Source organism: Helicoverpa zea, chromosome 17 (assembly GCF_022581195.2).
Source record: "Helicoverpa zea isolate HzStark_Cry1AcR chromosome 17, ilHelZeax1.1, whole genome shotgun sequence".
NCBI lineage: Eukaryota > Metazoa > Arthropoda > Insecta > Lepidoptera > Noctuidae > Helicoverpa > Helicoverpa zea.
The window spans coordinates 10,149,426-10,165,173 of NC_061468.1; the positions used below are offsets into that span (position 1 = coordinate 10,149,426).

At 35.4% G+C, this 15,748-nt stretch overlaps 1 non-coding gene across 1 annotated transcript; it reads left to right on the top strand.

Moving 5' to 3' along the window:
* The first annotated feature begins 13,104 nt into the window (after positions 1–13,104).
* Positions 13,105–13,176, top strand: Trnae-cuc. The gene has a single exon. It is a non-coding gene; the product is annotated as a tRNA-Glu (tRNA).
* Positions 13,177–15,748: the final 2,572 nt, after the last annotated feature.

The window sequence follows — 15,748 nt, forward strand, 5'->3', positions numbered from 1 at the left end:
TAAAGCGCCGTTACTAGGTACGCAAACGTGGGTAGTTCTACAAAAAGGTGGAAAAATCCAGAAACTTCCGCGTAACGCGATTTCCGTACAATCGAATTTTTCGAGAATTTCCGCGCGATTGTAACGTGTGTGTTTAATTTTAACCTTGTGTTGAAAATATGATTTTCTGATATTATTATTTTTATATTAAGGATAATTTTATCTTGACTCTAATTTTATTGCGTAACACTTACGATCGTCATTAGTCTTTTTATCGTCCCACTGCTGGGCACAGGCCTCCTCTCACTTGGAGAAGGACTGAGCGTTAATCAATCAAAATACTCACTTTAAAGTTTTTAATCAATTATCTCAGTTCTGTCACACAAGAAACGCTAAAAATACTAGATGTGATTAATAGTGAGTAGAAGTCAATAAGTCTTTCACTCCCTTCCGCTACCCCAAAGTAGGAAGAAAAAGAAACAGCTTTCTTGAGATGGGAAATCACCAAAAACACCATAATATTACAATTTCTACTTTCGAAAAATACTGTGTCTTTATTCGTTTGGTCTAATTATACCTTTAGATACTACAGAATAAAAAGTCTGCCGACAGTTGAATGAACATCTTGGATCCAATCAAAGTTTTCAGTCGGTCTTATTCATCTTCATACTAATTGATGAGCTCAAACAAACAAACTATCGGTCGAATATTATTTTTGCGAGTGTGCATATACTCTTTAAAATAGAAACGTACAGTCGCGAACGCTCGCCGTCCGAGTTTTCGAATAGCGGTTAGCACTCGAAGAGTTTTATCTATTTTTTGGTGAACACTTTTTATTCGTACCAGTTCTATAGTTGATCGTGTGACCTAGGCCTATGAATACATGGCCTCTTTATTTTGTGGCCAGTATTTTCGTATGATGCTACTATGAACGATATGTACCTACCGTAGGAACCTAGACATTTTTCAGTTGTTGCCTGGTTAGTTTTACTTTAAGGTATGACGTTAAATCCATTTAAGTAACTGGTAATACAAGCAAATACCAAATAGCTGCAGGGTTTATTTTTTGTACACTTTGAACTCAGGTGCTGCTAGTCCGATTTCGAAAAATGATTTCAGTATCGAATAGTCCAAATTTTCAGTTGAGATAATTATGTATCTCAATATTTCGCGAATCAACTTGTAACAAAATACATAGTTTTCTTACCCCGGTGTTACGAATATTGTTTACTACGCCTTCTTCTTCTATCTGAGTACTATGTACCTGTCCACATTACTTATACATTGTGCACGCAATTAAAGGATAATAAATATGCTACAAAGCTAATGAAAAAAAAATTACACATTTCACTACTTACAAAACTACCACCAATTGAGAGGATACATGACGCGAATTTTTCGCACATTGGAATGCCGAAAACCAATCAGTTTTGCCACGCAATGAAAGAATGAAGTTTCATTAAAATTTCTCACTTCGTATGATTTTTTTTCATCGTGGTTATTCTTTTCCGAGGCTGAATGCCAGACGGTGTTTGAATTTACAGGTGAATTTCTACGTACCAAGCTTTTGTCAGGAAAAAAACATTGTTTCTCATATTTTGTTCAGACTGAAATATAACTGTAGGTAACTACATTTTGAAATGAAAACAAAAATTCTGGGAGGTTTGTTCTTTGTAATTGTATCAATTGGTGTTTTACATGTGAGTTTGGGAATCCTAGTAGCTAATAAGTCCTAGTAGCTAGTAGTTTATGTATTGTGGGGATTCGTATCTAGGTAGCTATTGAAATTAATTAATTTATATAAAAAAATATATTTCTAATTACATAATTTTTATTTAATAAGCGGCCCTGTCAGGACACGCTCGGAGTACGGAAATCTGTTCTTGAAAGTCACGTGAAGAATATAGTAATTTTTGAGTTAGCAGGCAGTGTACAATTTTTTTGCTGACTGCCAAAAAGTTATCTTGCACATTTATATGTGTCGATAATACTTTTATTCATTTAACGGTGATGGGTGAAGATTATACGCTTATTACAACACAAAACATTTTCGTACTAAAGCCTAGATGTAATGAAGTCTATTATCTTAACCTTCAGAGATACAAACACGAACATAAATATACAGACACCCATTCTAGACCAAACTTTACTAATTTTCATTTAAGTTAGTCACTAAAACCGTATGGAATTATACCCTTTGATATAAAAATGGCTCGATTATTGTTATTATATTTTTATTCTAAAGTTCTTTCTTTATGACTGTTCTTTCATGTTACTTTGCACCATTCTATTAATCATCCTCCGAGCCTTTTCCCAACTATGTTGGGGTCGGCTTTCAGTCTAACCGGATTCAGCTGAGTACCAGTGCTTTACAAGAAGCGACTGCCTATCTGACCTCCTCAACCCAGTTACCCAGGCAACCCGAGACCCCTTGGTTAGACTGGTGTCAGACTTATTGGCTTCTGACTACCCGTAACGACTGCCAAGGATGTTCAATGACAGCCGGGACCTACAGTTTAACGTGCCATCCGAAACACAGTCATTGGTGTCTAAGATATACTTAGAAGTACATACAAACTTAGAAAAGTTGCATTGGTACTTGCCTGACCTGGGATCGAACCCGCGCCCTCATACTTGAGAGGTTGGTCTTTTACCCACTAGGCCACCACGACACCACGGCACCATTCTATTTAGTGTTGCCCAAATGCAAGAACAAGACGAGACTTAGCCAGTCTTGGTCTTGGTCTTGCGCCAATACACCTGGTCTTGGTCTTGGTCTTGGTCTTGCGCTCCCAGTCTTGGTCTTGGTCTTGGTCTTGCAGCAAGAGTCTTGCAAGTCTTGCAATTACCTATTAGTCTATTACTATTTATTAAAGTTTACTTTAAATCTTAGAAAAACGTATTAGAATTGGAACATTGTGAGCTTGAATTAACATAGCCATAGTAAAGATCAAGCAGATTAATAAATAACTGAAGATTTGATAATAAATTCGAAAAATCAACTGACCTATATGTCGTTTTCCATGGAAGTAACTGTTTCTTAATAAACATTTATGATTTATAAGCTTACATTTGCTAAAACATGTAAAAAAATGTAAGAAATATAATGACTAAATGTACAATAATAGTACCTAAGTAATTAGTTTAAAACCATATAAGTAATCAATATTATAATATATACTTACTAGAATGAATTAATATGACATCTACTACCTATCCTTACCATTTTATCCTAATCATAATACTACTTGCGTGTATTCATTTTCATTCTAAGCACTCTGAAACTTATTTATTCTTTGGAACACCTGTAAGTACTCTACTAGGAAATTATTTTGCATGAGTATACCTACGCCCTATGGCGGCAATCAAATAGTGTCAAATGTTATGATTTCGGCGTGGCGGCAACGATTGTTGTAGATTTCAAAAGAAGCCGCCGGCGCGTGTATCATAACCATGTACTTCCGAAAAGCGGCAAATTTCTTTGAGAAGTAAGTACAAAACCTTTGATGCCGCATTATCAAAGTGCCGATGGTTAAAACATAACTATGCATGCACTCAGTTTGATTTTAATAGATATTTTTTACCACCGAATATTACCGATATTTTTTATACACCGAACTGTTACACCTAACTACTCAGTGGAGTAGCGCTAAGTCCTAGCTGCAAGACGCAAGAGTCTTGCAGGCTATGTCTTGTTCTTGCTCAAGTCTTGCACGGTCAGTCTTGGTCTTGGTCTTGCTAAAAATACGCGGTCTTGTTCTTGGTCTTGGTCTTGCAAAAACGCAAGAACAAGACCAAGACTGCAAGACCACCAAGACTGAATTTGGGCAACACTAATTCTATTAATAAACTGACCTATTTAACATCAGCCCACTTTTTAACAAGTTCGACCTTAATCGTGTTACAATAAAATACTTACATGTGGTGGATGAAATATTAATAAAGTCGTGGTGGCCTAGTGGGTAAAGGACCAACCTCTCAAGTATGAGGGCGCGGGTTCGATCCCAGGTCAGGCAAGTACCAATGCAACTTTTCTAAGTTTGTATGTACTTTCTAAGTATATCTTAGACACCATTGGCTGTGTTTCGGATGGCACGTTAAACTGTAGGTCCCGGCTGTCATTGAACATCCTTGACAGTCGTTACGGGTAGTCAGAAGCCAGTAAGTCTGACACCAGTCTAACCAAGGGGTATCGGGTTGCCCGGGTAACTGGGTTGAGGAGGTCAGATAGGCAGTCGCTTCTTGTAAAGCACTGGTACTCAGCTGAATCCGGTTAGACTGGAAGCCGACCCCAACATGATTGGGAAAAAGGCTCGGAGGATGATGATGATATGGTGGATGAAATATTCTCATTCAACTCTGGTATTCAAGTATAGCTTCATATAAAACTCTTCGTCTTACCTTACAATAACAACTCCACTAAATTACCAAAAGCAACAAGCAAGGTAGGTATATCTTGAAAAACCGGTGGCACTAATTATACATTGTTGGCTCATTATTACCACTTAAAATTCCGAGCCACTTCGCCCGCCAAACTAAAATGTTACTACAGTATTTTCACTAAAAGAATTTTACCTACATTAATTAAATTTCCTATCCTATCCGTAGTGCGACCTCAATAATACAGGGTTAACTTAACCACTATAATGTGACCTATAGCGCCCCTTCTTACGTGCAAATTGGCGACGTAAAACTCAAGTTTAATAGAAACCCTGGGGTCAAGTTACGCTGGTGAAAACCAGGTTTCCTTCTAAAAATATAAAAATTGTTTTCATTTCAATTTTAACAAGAGGTTGTTCATAACAAATTTGTTTACACTTTGGATAGTGAATAGTTCTTGAAGGAACTGGATGAATGTTAATGAAATAACTATGGAGAAAAAAGCTAGTAGTTACCTTTATGTAATTTTAAGTGACCATGTTATTATCGTATACTTACCTACAGTATATCTTAGACACCTATGGCTGTGTTTCGGATGTCACGTTAAACTGTAATCCGGTTAGACTGAAAGCCGACCCCAACATAGTTGGGAAAAGAGCTCGGAGGATGATACTTACCTAAAGTGCATTTTTTTAATAATCATGAAGGATTTTTCATTCTCGTGAGATTAGGGAATAATTTTAACAACTTAGATGGTTACAACTGTTGAACGGACTTTAGGAGCTCTCTGTCAAAAAGCGGTTGTCTGTTGCGCGGACTCCAGGAGTCCTCTGCGAACCGTCGCTTTATCTTATCGCTTTTTGACGTAATGCTGTACATTTCTTTCGCTTTTTTTCTAAATAAATAATCCTCATTTTATTCAAACTAACATTCCTCTGCCCACATATTTTATTAAAGAAAAACGTAACACCACACTTAAAAAGAAACATTATGTAAGAATCTACTACGTAGCCATTCATGTTTTGTTCACTTCACTAAAAAACAAAAGAGCATTAAAATGAGCAGTGCAAACGTAAAAATAAAATAAAACTTTGGCTTAAGTAAAACATACTTGGCCTTACTACAAAAACTTTAACACCTGTTTTACACTTGTCTAAAAAAATTGTGGCTTCAAAATGAACCATATGTCAACGTCATAATTTGACAATTTTTTAGACAAGTCTTAAACTGACGTTAAAAAGTTTTTGTGGTAAGACGGATAAGCTCTTTATTTAAATGAGTGCATTGCTTTCAGTGTATTTTAAAGAAATTGTTATAATTATTAACTTAGTTAATGTTACTCTTTAAAGTTAATTTAGTATGTAATTTTGTACCTAACATTTATAGGGACTGCACAACTATTACAGATTTACCCCCACACTCAGAGACATTTAATGATTACTTAAGTCACATTTTAGAATGGCTTAAGTAACCATTAAATGTCTCTGAGTGTGTCCATAAGCACGGATTCGTTTTTTATTATTCCTAGTTTGATTCTTAGTTACGCCTAACATGCCTATGTCATATGGGTAAACACGTATAATGTTATATGGGTTTTTTATCCAGTCACGATTTGATTGTCTATTTTTATTTTACGTTATTATAAGCGATTTAAACAACAGGACGAGTAATTCTTCTGACAGCTGCAATACAAATCAAATGTGAAACAAATATGTCGGCGATGTGTGCCTATACGAAACATTATGAATTTCATATGTATTGCAAAACTAGCGGGTCGGGTATTGAAAACTTGAATAGGTATAACGTCCAAAAGGCCTAAATGCTCTTTGAATTCGTCAATATCATTATACTCTATTACCAAGAACCCATATAATGTACGTCACATTAGCGACTTACTACCATCAAGCCATCACTTCAAAATCGCTTTTGCAAATTGTGCACCAAATTTCGCATTTATGTTCCAAAATTTCCAATGTTTCACTCGTTATTCACGTCCAAGTTGACATATTGCCCTATTCAGCACTCCTGCAATTGCAACGGAGACCATTTTAGGCGTAAAACCGACTCGATTCTAGAAGTAATCGCCTAACTTTGCTTACTCGATTGGAAATCGAGATGTGTTATCGATATTTGAATGGATTTTGTGAGGTTTTGAGTTACATACATTCAATGGTATTCATATCTAAACACACATTAATATTCAACTAAAGCTCAGATGAGCTTATGATGCAATAAATGAACCGTGGACTAAGGGTCAGACCCTTTTCATTATGTTTTTTTTTTTCACAAATAACAATCAAAATCTTCGATGCATATTTTTATGCTGAAAAACATTTTTATATTATTTTACATCAAAAATTATTAGTTACACATAAAAGGTACATAATTCGTTTCCAAGACCATAGAAAGCTGACTCAATTCAAAGAATAGTTTAAGTCTGCAGTCACATTGGACCTAAATTTCAGTCTAATTCAAAAGCAATCAGGCAACTTCGCCTGTGCTTACCGTTCCATGAAATTTGAAGGCAACCGAACCAGTTAAATTGAAATATATTGACGGACAGTATGGACAATATTAATTTAAATATATTCAGGATCCAACGACGGCTCGTAATTACGTTTTACACAATCATTTTGTCGTATTTCCAAACGTGTATTTTATTATTGTTTTATTTTCAAAGCAATTAGTGCGGATCAATCGAAGCAACGCTGGGCGCGGTCGATCGGTGGATGGGTGACCATCTTGTCATAACTATTTTTTCTGTTTCGGGTGGCACAATAAATTCTAGGTCCCGGCTGTCACTGAACACCTTTGGCAGTCTTTGCGGGTAGTCAGAAGCCAGTAAGTCTCACAACCAGTCTTATCACGGGGTAAGTATTGGGTTAGATAGGCAGTCGCTTCTTATAAAACACTGGTACTTAGCTGCATCCGTTTAGATTGGAAGCCGACCCCAACATAGTTTGGAAAAGGCTAGGTAGACGATGATTGACAGACAATATGGAGAATATTAATTTAAATATATTCAGGATCGGACGACGGCTCGTAATTACGTTTTACACAATCATTTTGTAGTATTTCCAAGCGTGTATTTTTTATGGTTTTGTCTACGAAGCAATTAATTTTCATGCTTTTGTATGTTTTAATGTAATTGTATTGAATTTTAATTCCAGTTGTGTATTATGGTATTAATTTTATTAATAATTATTTCAATAATTATTTTGTGTTTATGTTAATGACAGTGGTAGTTAATTTAATCGTTTTATTTGTTTGTTTGTTTAAATTAGTAGTAAATTATATTAATTAATTCCGAATTACTTATCATTAATAGTCCATGATACCATTATCAAAATCATTACAAATAAATCGAAAATAATATGCTTGAATTTTTATTTATATTGGATCAATTCTACCAAGATAGTAAGTTTACTTCAGAATAAAATTGAAAAATAATAACAATGTTTCTGATTATAACCAAAGTTACAGAAAATAGTGAGCGAACTTCATAAACTTGGCTGTTATTTCAGCAACAAAACTTCAAAGCCTTTTCGATACAGTCGGTAAATTTTTGGCATAGTTGTAATTAGTTTCAGACCAGAACTGAAAGTTTAATTTGATTTTCCCTAGTTTTGCGGTTACGGAGGTGTAAGTAAAATAGGGAAAAAATAGTTTGTAATTACGAGGAGCAAATATTTAAGTAGTACCGGGTGTTCTGAATTCGCTTGTAATGTAACTTTTTGTTGTTGTTACCTGTATGCACTTAACATAGTTGCTTCCCGCATATAGTTGTAGCGTAGTATATTATGTCATCGTGAAAAATTTTAATTGAAAGAATAAATATTTTCACTAGAATAAAGAAATGAAGCTGAAAAGATTTTTAATTATTCCATAAAGTAATAACTGCCTGCGTATGATAGCTCTGTAATTAATGAAATATGCATGTGAAAATCTATTACCTAGTGTTGTAAAAATTGGTACTTTAAATACCTATCAGGAAAATTAAACCTAGGACTTATATATGTACCAGTTATTTACGTAAAAGTACCTGTTAACATTTACAAGCATTTAAAAAACGTATACAAGAGTATGATAAACAAACATAATTAAAACTGCTTTATTTAACATTGCAAATTGAAAGCGATTCAGTTAAATATTTATGTGGAAGTTGTCTGTATCTTTTATCTTTTTGTATGTGTATGTATAAACACTTTTATGTTGGTATGTAAATAATGTTATTTTTTGCTGTTTATTTTATATCTTAATACACTCTTATTCTATAGTAAGTGCTCTTTTAGTGGCTGAATATTTTGTTTATTTATTATATGAACACTGGAACGATTTGAAAAAAAATCTGTGTGTTGGTTTCACCCGCGACCCGTGGCAACAAATAACCGAAAAAGGAGGAACTATAGGCTTCTTTATTTATTTATCTTTTAGACTGACAAAAACTATCCTACGTCCTTCTCCCGGGTCTTAAGTACCACCTCCCCTCTAATTTTCATCTTAAATGGTTCAGCCATACTTGAAGTTTAAATCAATCTACGCGGTATTCACAATAAATACGGTTTCCCATAAAATCAGTACTGCAACATTAAAAGTCATTTCCTTAATATAGACGGACAACTTCCCAGCATCCCGCTTCGTACCATTTGCGATGAATCTTTGTGACAAATATTATGATAATGGCTTTAGATGAATGAGTGTTTTTATTCCCGTGGGAACATCTAAATGCTGAGTTATGTTTCTATGTAGTTGCTGTATTAGTTTTAAAGTTATTATGAAGGAAAAGGAGTAAGCCTTTTGGTTTGTATTTCATCTAGCATAACTTTGTATTTGACTTCGACTTTGACCTTGACTTTGACATTGACCTTGAATTTGACATTGACCTTGACCTTGACTTTGACATTGAGTTTGAGCTTGACTTTTACTTCGACATCGAAAAGTAAGGATATTTAAAAGAGGAACAATAGTTAAGGCAAACTCGCGTTTAATCCGATTAAGTACATTAGGTTTTGTTTTGAAAAAGTAAAATGTGAACAAACTGGCTTTCCCATTGATCACAAACACGTTACTGCGGACCATGCAAATAAGATTTTCCGCGAAATACATCCAATACTATAGCCTAACTATGCTTCCTTTTGGCAGCGCTAACACATTGTTTATTTTAATCTGTGAAGGCTCCGAAACTACTGAACCAATGTGCATTTTGTACGGGCTGGGTAATAGATCCAGCAGGGTCCGAGTGAAACCGCGGTGAAACCGTACCTACAATAAAAGATTACAAGAAGCCATACAAAGATCGGCCACAGTATAACGACAGCTTAACTTTTTCAAAGAAAGTCAATAACCTTTGATACATACTGTTACATAAATGTTCCCAACAGAAGTACGAAAAGAAAAATATACCTGTGATAACAAAATATATTTGGGAGCTCACGATAACATGTAATTCACGTTATCCAACCAGTCAAATAATTTGTATACACCCACGCATCATTAGTTACAAAACGTAGGCTTTAAGGTTCTCTTTCGGAACAGGCGTGAAACGTGCGGCTGACGGCCAGCGACTCACCATTGGGTTTACACAGCATAGGCTGATGTCTGATGCGTCCAATGATGTCACATACCTTGGAAACGTCGCTATATATTCCGTTAATAGCCGTTTTCTCGTGGTTTCTACCGCGTCCCTCGCGGTACTATTCGTACCGACTTAAAATATAGCTTATGTTGTCTGAAAGAATTTTTTAAATCGGTTTAGTTTAGGAGCCAAAAATATTTCCTCTTTATTTTAGTATAGATTATGCTCTGACTATAATATTGATACCTTACCCGCGCCCGATTGAAACAAACCGGCCGCTTGCGGCTGACGTCTTTTTCGGAATGGTACCTTAACTGCCTTGTTAGTCTTCTAGTTACACAACACGTTGTCATTAGTCTTTTTATCGATAAATCCTTTAGGCTTACGTAGCGAGATTTAGAGTTATCTGCATCGATTCTGTTTATCGACATTTTGTCAGTGTCTTGAATAGAACTGTTCATTGGAGTAGGTCAATTTATGACTGCCTTATTGGTATTGGAAAACATTAGAGTAAGACTATCTCTTGTATTAAGTATAGCTTGGTTTATTGAACCTCAGTTATTTTCACGAAGTTACAAAATTTCTGCCACGGCGGCTGTTTTCATATAAGATCCGCCAGCTGCGCAGGACATATTATTATCGTACCCAAGGATTAAAAAAAATCGGTACTAGTTACTAGAATGCATTGTTAATGCCGATAACTCCTCAAATGAGTAAAAGAAGTCCCCAACCATTAAAAAAAATCTTAAGGTTCAAACATTCTTAAAAAATAAACCCCAAACGCCTTAAATTTCAGGTCCAACGTAAATCCATTGGTGTCAAGCGTCGTATAAAGTTTTAATCTCCGTGTTCTCGGTCAGCACAAAGCGTATTGTCATACAAAGAAATAGTTTCGTACCGTCTCACCTTATTACACGTGCGCCGAAGCTGTAGAGATTTTAATGGCAGAAGTGACATGGATTAGCAGGGGATCGAAGAAAAATGTTAGGAAGCGATAGTATGTATCTATGTTAATATTTGAGGGTTCCTTTGTTAGGATGTACGCGGTAATTTTAGGAACAGCTTATCTGATTATAAATATATAATATAAATAAGTATATAATGTATATGTACATATATTTCAATGTTAGGTAGTCATAGATAGTCACAGACGAAGGCTATAGGCTTGCTGTTGGTAATTTTAACCGTGTGTGCGAGTAAGTTCCTAAGGAATGCGGGCGAATTGTGGTAGCTTCCGCAAATCATTTTAAATTTAAAGAAAATACATAATCATTGCCAATACTTATAAACCAGCCCCGATCTTTGTAAAACTCTAAAGGATTATCCAGATAACAGGTTTGAGGAGGTCAGATAGTATTGAATAGACTGGAAGCCAATCACAAAATAGTTGTGAAAAGGCTCGGTACATGAGATGATCTTAGCAAATCAGTAGGTAGGTAAAATATTAAACTCTGAATATTGCCTTATAAATACAAAGACCAACATATCATGACGACAACGTGCAACACAGTGAACGAATTATAAGCTGGAAATACGAGGATAATATTGCAATTTTGTGCACGCCGCTGCTACATACAGCATGATTTATTTTGCTCACAAATTATAACACCGGGACTGTTTGCTGTAGAAGGCTAGGTAGACGATTGTTTAGGCAATGTTTTTATGCCTTTCGCTTTGCCTTCAACCCAGAATTTCTTAATAATAAATAGTTTGAAGGTTTTTCCAAGATAATGTCAAAAAAAAATATCAATCACTAGATAGAATTCGAAGTGACATCTTTTAACACCAGCATTCAAAAGTTTTTTTTTTTAAGTAATTAATATTTTCCCACCATCCTGATTGATGGAAACATACAAAATATTGAGAGGTGTGGAGACAAAATGGAGAGGCCTTTGGCCAGCTGTGGGACAGTTCGGGCTAAGAAACTAAACTATTTTTTAAGAGAAGTAAGTCCGCGTACAATAACTAGATATTTACTATTTACTTTAATGCATTTATTCAACAGCTACTCACTAAGACCACATCTAGTACCCAACACAGCAAGGTAACAAGCCTTTACTTCAATCTGGCGTAAAAATCCGCAGTCTTTCTATTCCACACACAGGGTGTTCACAGAACCCACATAAGCTTTTTAGAGTCGAGCACGTTCGAGCACGCCGCTACCTCGTGTTTGTAATAAAAAATGTTGCTTTAGATGCTTTACAGACGATCGTGCGGGCCGCAGCGGTTTACTTATTTGAAGGAACGTTTGTTCATTGAAGGTTAATTTAATATGGTAATAAACTTGGTAACATTGCACATTCATGCCTAGCCTTTTTCTAACTATGTTGGATTCGGCTTCCAGTCTAACTGGATTCAGCTGAGTAGGACCGGTATTTAACAAGGAGTGACTACTTATCTGTCCTCCTTAACCCAGTTACCAGAGTAAACTTATAACTTGTTGACAATAACCAACAAGAGAGAAGTCAACAAATCGTTGAATGCCTTTGTGTTTTAAATATATTTTATTTTCAAATCGGTTGGGTCTGAGATTGGAGCATTCAAGCTAACAAACAATCTCTTCAGCTGTTTAACATTGGTATAGATATCATTTTTCTATCTTCATAATAATAGTGAACATAGCCATTATACACCGCTCATAGACAATTGGAAATGCAAAAATCAAAACAGATTTGCCTGCTGAACCGCGCGTGGCTAACATTTATCTGAAGTACCCTTTACATGTCTATAAACATAGAGTTGTTACAAATACAATATGTCTGTTACCTGTTTTATAAGCATACTGAATATGGAGGTCGGAAACTTTCAAACGCAATGTAGGTATTTTTAACATAAATAAAAACTTAGTTTTCTTTGAATAAGGATGTGAAAGAGAGCGCTATACATAATTAAACAAACTGTTTGGACATAAAGTACTTTTATTTATGATGATGTTCCGGTATTTCTTATTTTACATAATTAACACAAATAATTGTTCCTCTACTGTACATTTTGCATGTTTCAGTCTACTTAAATACCTAAAAACAATACATAACACATAGAACAATTTCTTTCTTTTATGTATTTTTTAATATTTATTTTTTTATTTGTAAAAATTACCATATTTTATTTTTTTGTTTACTTTACAAAGTTTTCTTGTGCACAACCATAATTTTGGAAACTCTGTCACATCCGATATGGTCTAGTGGCTAGGATACCTGGCTCTCACCCAGGAGGCTCGGGTTCGATTCCCGGTATCGGAAATATTTTTTGTTAACATTTTTCCTATCTTTTTATTCGTGACATTCATTCCACATTTACTTTGACTTTCCTGGATTAACCAGATTTTGCAGAAGTTTTTCAGTGAACCGGTTGCCATTTTATTCCTCCTCTATCTGTCTTCAATAATCTCTTTTCATCTTCAAATGGTTATAATTCCTCCAGAATAAAAAAAACTCTTTCAAATTCTCTTCACTTTTCTGTCTTACATTTTATTTATTTCTACGTTTATACATTTTCATTATATTGTATTCCTCAAATGATTTCATCCTTTTTGAATTCACAGACTCATATACAGTATCACTTATCCAATCAATGAATGGACTAATTGGTGTTATTACTGCAACATCATAGTTTGAACTGTTTGCTTTCAAAGAACACAATGTTCTCATACTACGTGTCCACATTGAGTTGAGTCCAACAATACCTGATGCATGTATCATTGGTCCTCCCGAGTCACCAAGACAGACCCCAGAAGACTTGCTGCATCTTCTAGCAACACAAACAGCTGGTGTCATATCCATTTTCTCTTTATTGCATGGCACTATGATAACCTTTGTCATTTGTAACGACATCCCCAAAGATGACGCATCGTCTATCAAACCATGAGTTGATACTGTATCTCCGTAACCTACTATTATAACTTCATGACCAATTAGGGTTTCAAAATCTAGGCCGCTTATTCTGCCATAACGACCTAATGATATTGGGGATGTTCTGACCAATCCTATGTCATTAGCCAGACTTGATGTTGCAATTTTCTTTCGGAAGGCTGGGTGAATGATGACTGCTCTAACCTCGCTGGTCGCCCAAGCTAACATTCCAACTGCACCATATCTGATTACAGGCTCTCTTGTAATATTGCCGGCGGCTTTAAAACTCTTTAAGCCCAAGCAATGGGCAGCGGTCAGTGTCCAAATAGCATGTAACACAGTGCAGGTGCAAATTTGGAAATATACAATTTCTGTTTTTAATGTTCCTGTGATGGTAACTTGATGGTCTAGTCTGGCTACGTATGGGTATTTATCTTCATCAGCATCTTGACCACCAGCTATTTTTCTTGAAATTTTGCGACCGGTGCAAATAGTTGGGAAGAATAAAATTATGTGCAATGCAATGTAGCACGTAACTGTTTCCATTTTATTACTGTTTTTATTTAGATTGTTTTTTTTTTATGATTTTGAATAACCAGCTGAATTTTAGTTGTATGTTGTAACAATGCCGTTGAAGGCCGATTTTGGCCACGGCGACTGTTCTCATATAAGAAGATCAGCCAGCTGCGCAGAACATATTATAGTGCACGAGCATTTACGCAAACACAGGTGTATTTCTTCACTGTCACAGTCCGATGGGACGACAATCAACGGAGATCAAGACATTTACGTATATAGAATTACATATTTACCGAATGTCAGAAATAATTCAACATTTTGATTTCATCAGACCTTCTATTCTGGTGATTATCATCGCTATTCCTGTTTATATAGTTTGAATCAAATAAAATTTTTCGAAGAATTTTAATTCTTATGTTTGGGAGAGACTTCGAAAACATAATAAAAGATACCGAAAGGAACAAAACCATCACAAAATGTAGCTTACTTATCGCTTATGGAACTCCTCACAAAATACATGAAAGTCTTAGTTACGAGTGTATTATAAAACAGAGGATTAAAACTGTTAAGTTAAACTTGGAGAAACTTTAGAGGTGCTCATTTGCTCAAGTTTTGGGTTTTGCGAACTTTCCAAAACTTAAATATGAGGAAATAAATTAAGGCCTGTCTCTGCAGTCTTAATTTTACATAATCAGTCTATAGTAATCCCAGTGTTGGGATCCAAAGTTTATTTAGGAAAGTTGAATGAATATGATAATATTATTTCTGTGATAATACTAGTGTGGGAAAATGGGGCTTTGGTATCTAGAGTTTAAAGGCCTAATTAGTTGTTTCTAGGAAATGTGACAGGATTATTTATTTCACGAACTAGTGTTGATGAACAATTAGCTCTCAGGAAATTAGGCTTATTAAGAAAATCAAGTCAATTTAAATTCTCGATGATCAAAGTCATGATCAATAAAAAACTTGCCATGACAAGTTGTTCCATGTTTTGGAAGGCACGTTAAATTGGTGGGTCCCCGTTGTCATTTGCACATCTCTGACAATTGTTACGAGTAGTCAGGTGCCAGAAAGTTTGACAACTAGTCTTACCAAGGGGTATCGGGTGGCCCGGGTAACTGTTGAGCATATAGGTGGAAGAGGTAAGATAGGCAGTCACTCCATGTAAAACACTGGTACTCAGCTGCACCTGATTAGACTGAAAGCCTACCCCAACATATGTAGTTTAGGACAAGGATCATTTTCTTACACCTACTCAGGCATAAGACAACCTACACAGTACACAGAATTAAAATAGTTTCGTGCCAAAGACAACTCTATAAGTGATTGTATACTATTCTGCATACAATGGAACTCGGCAATGGCATAAACTTAAGACGAGACGCTGAGGTTTCAATTAAAACTTCACAATTGTTGGAGTTCCTACCTACTTATAAACGAAAGT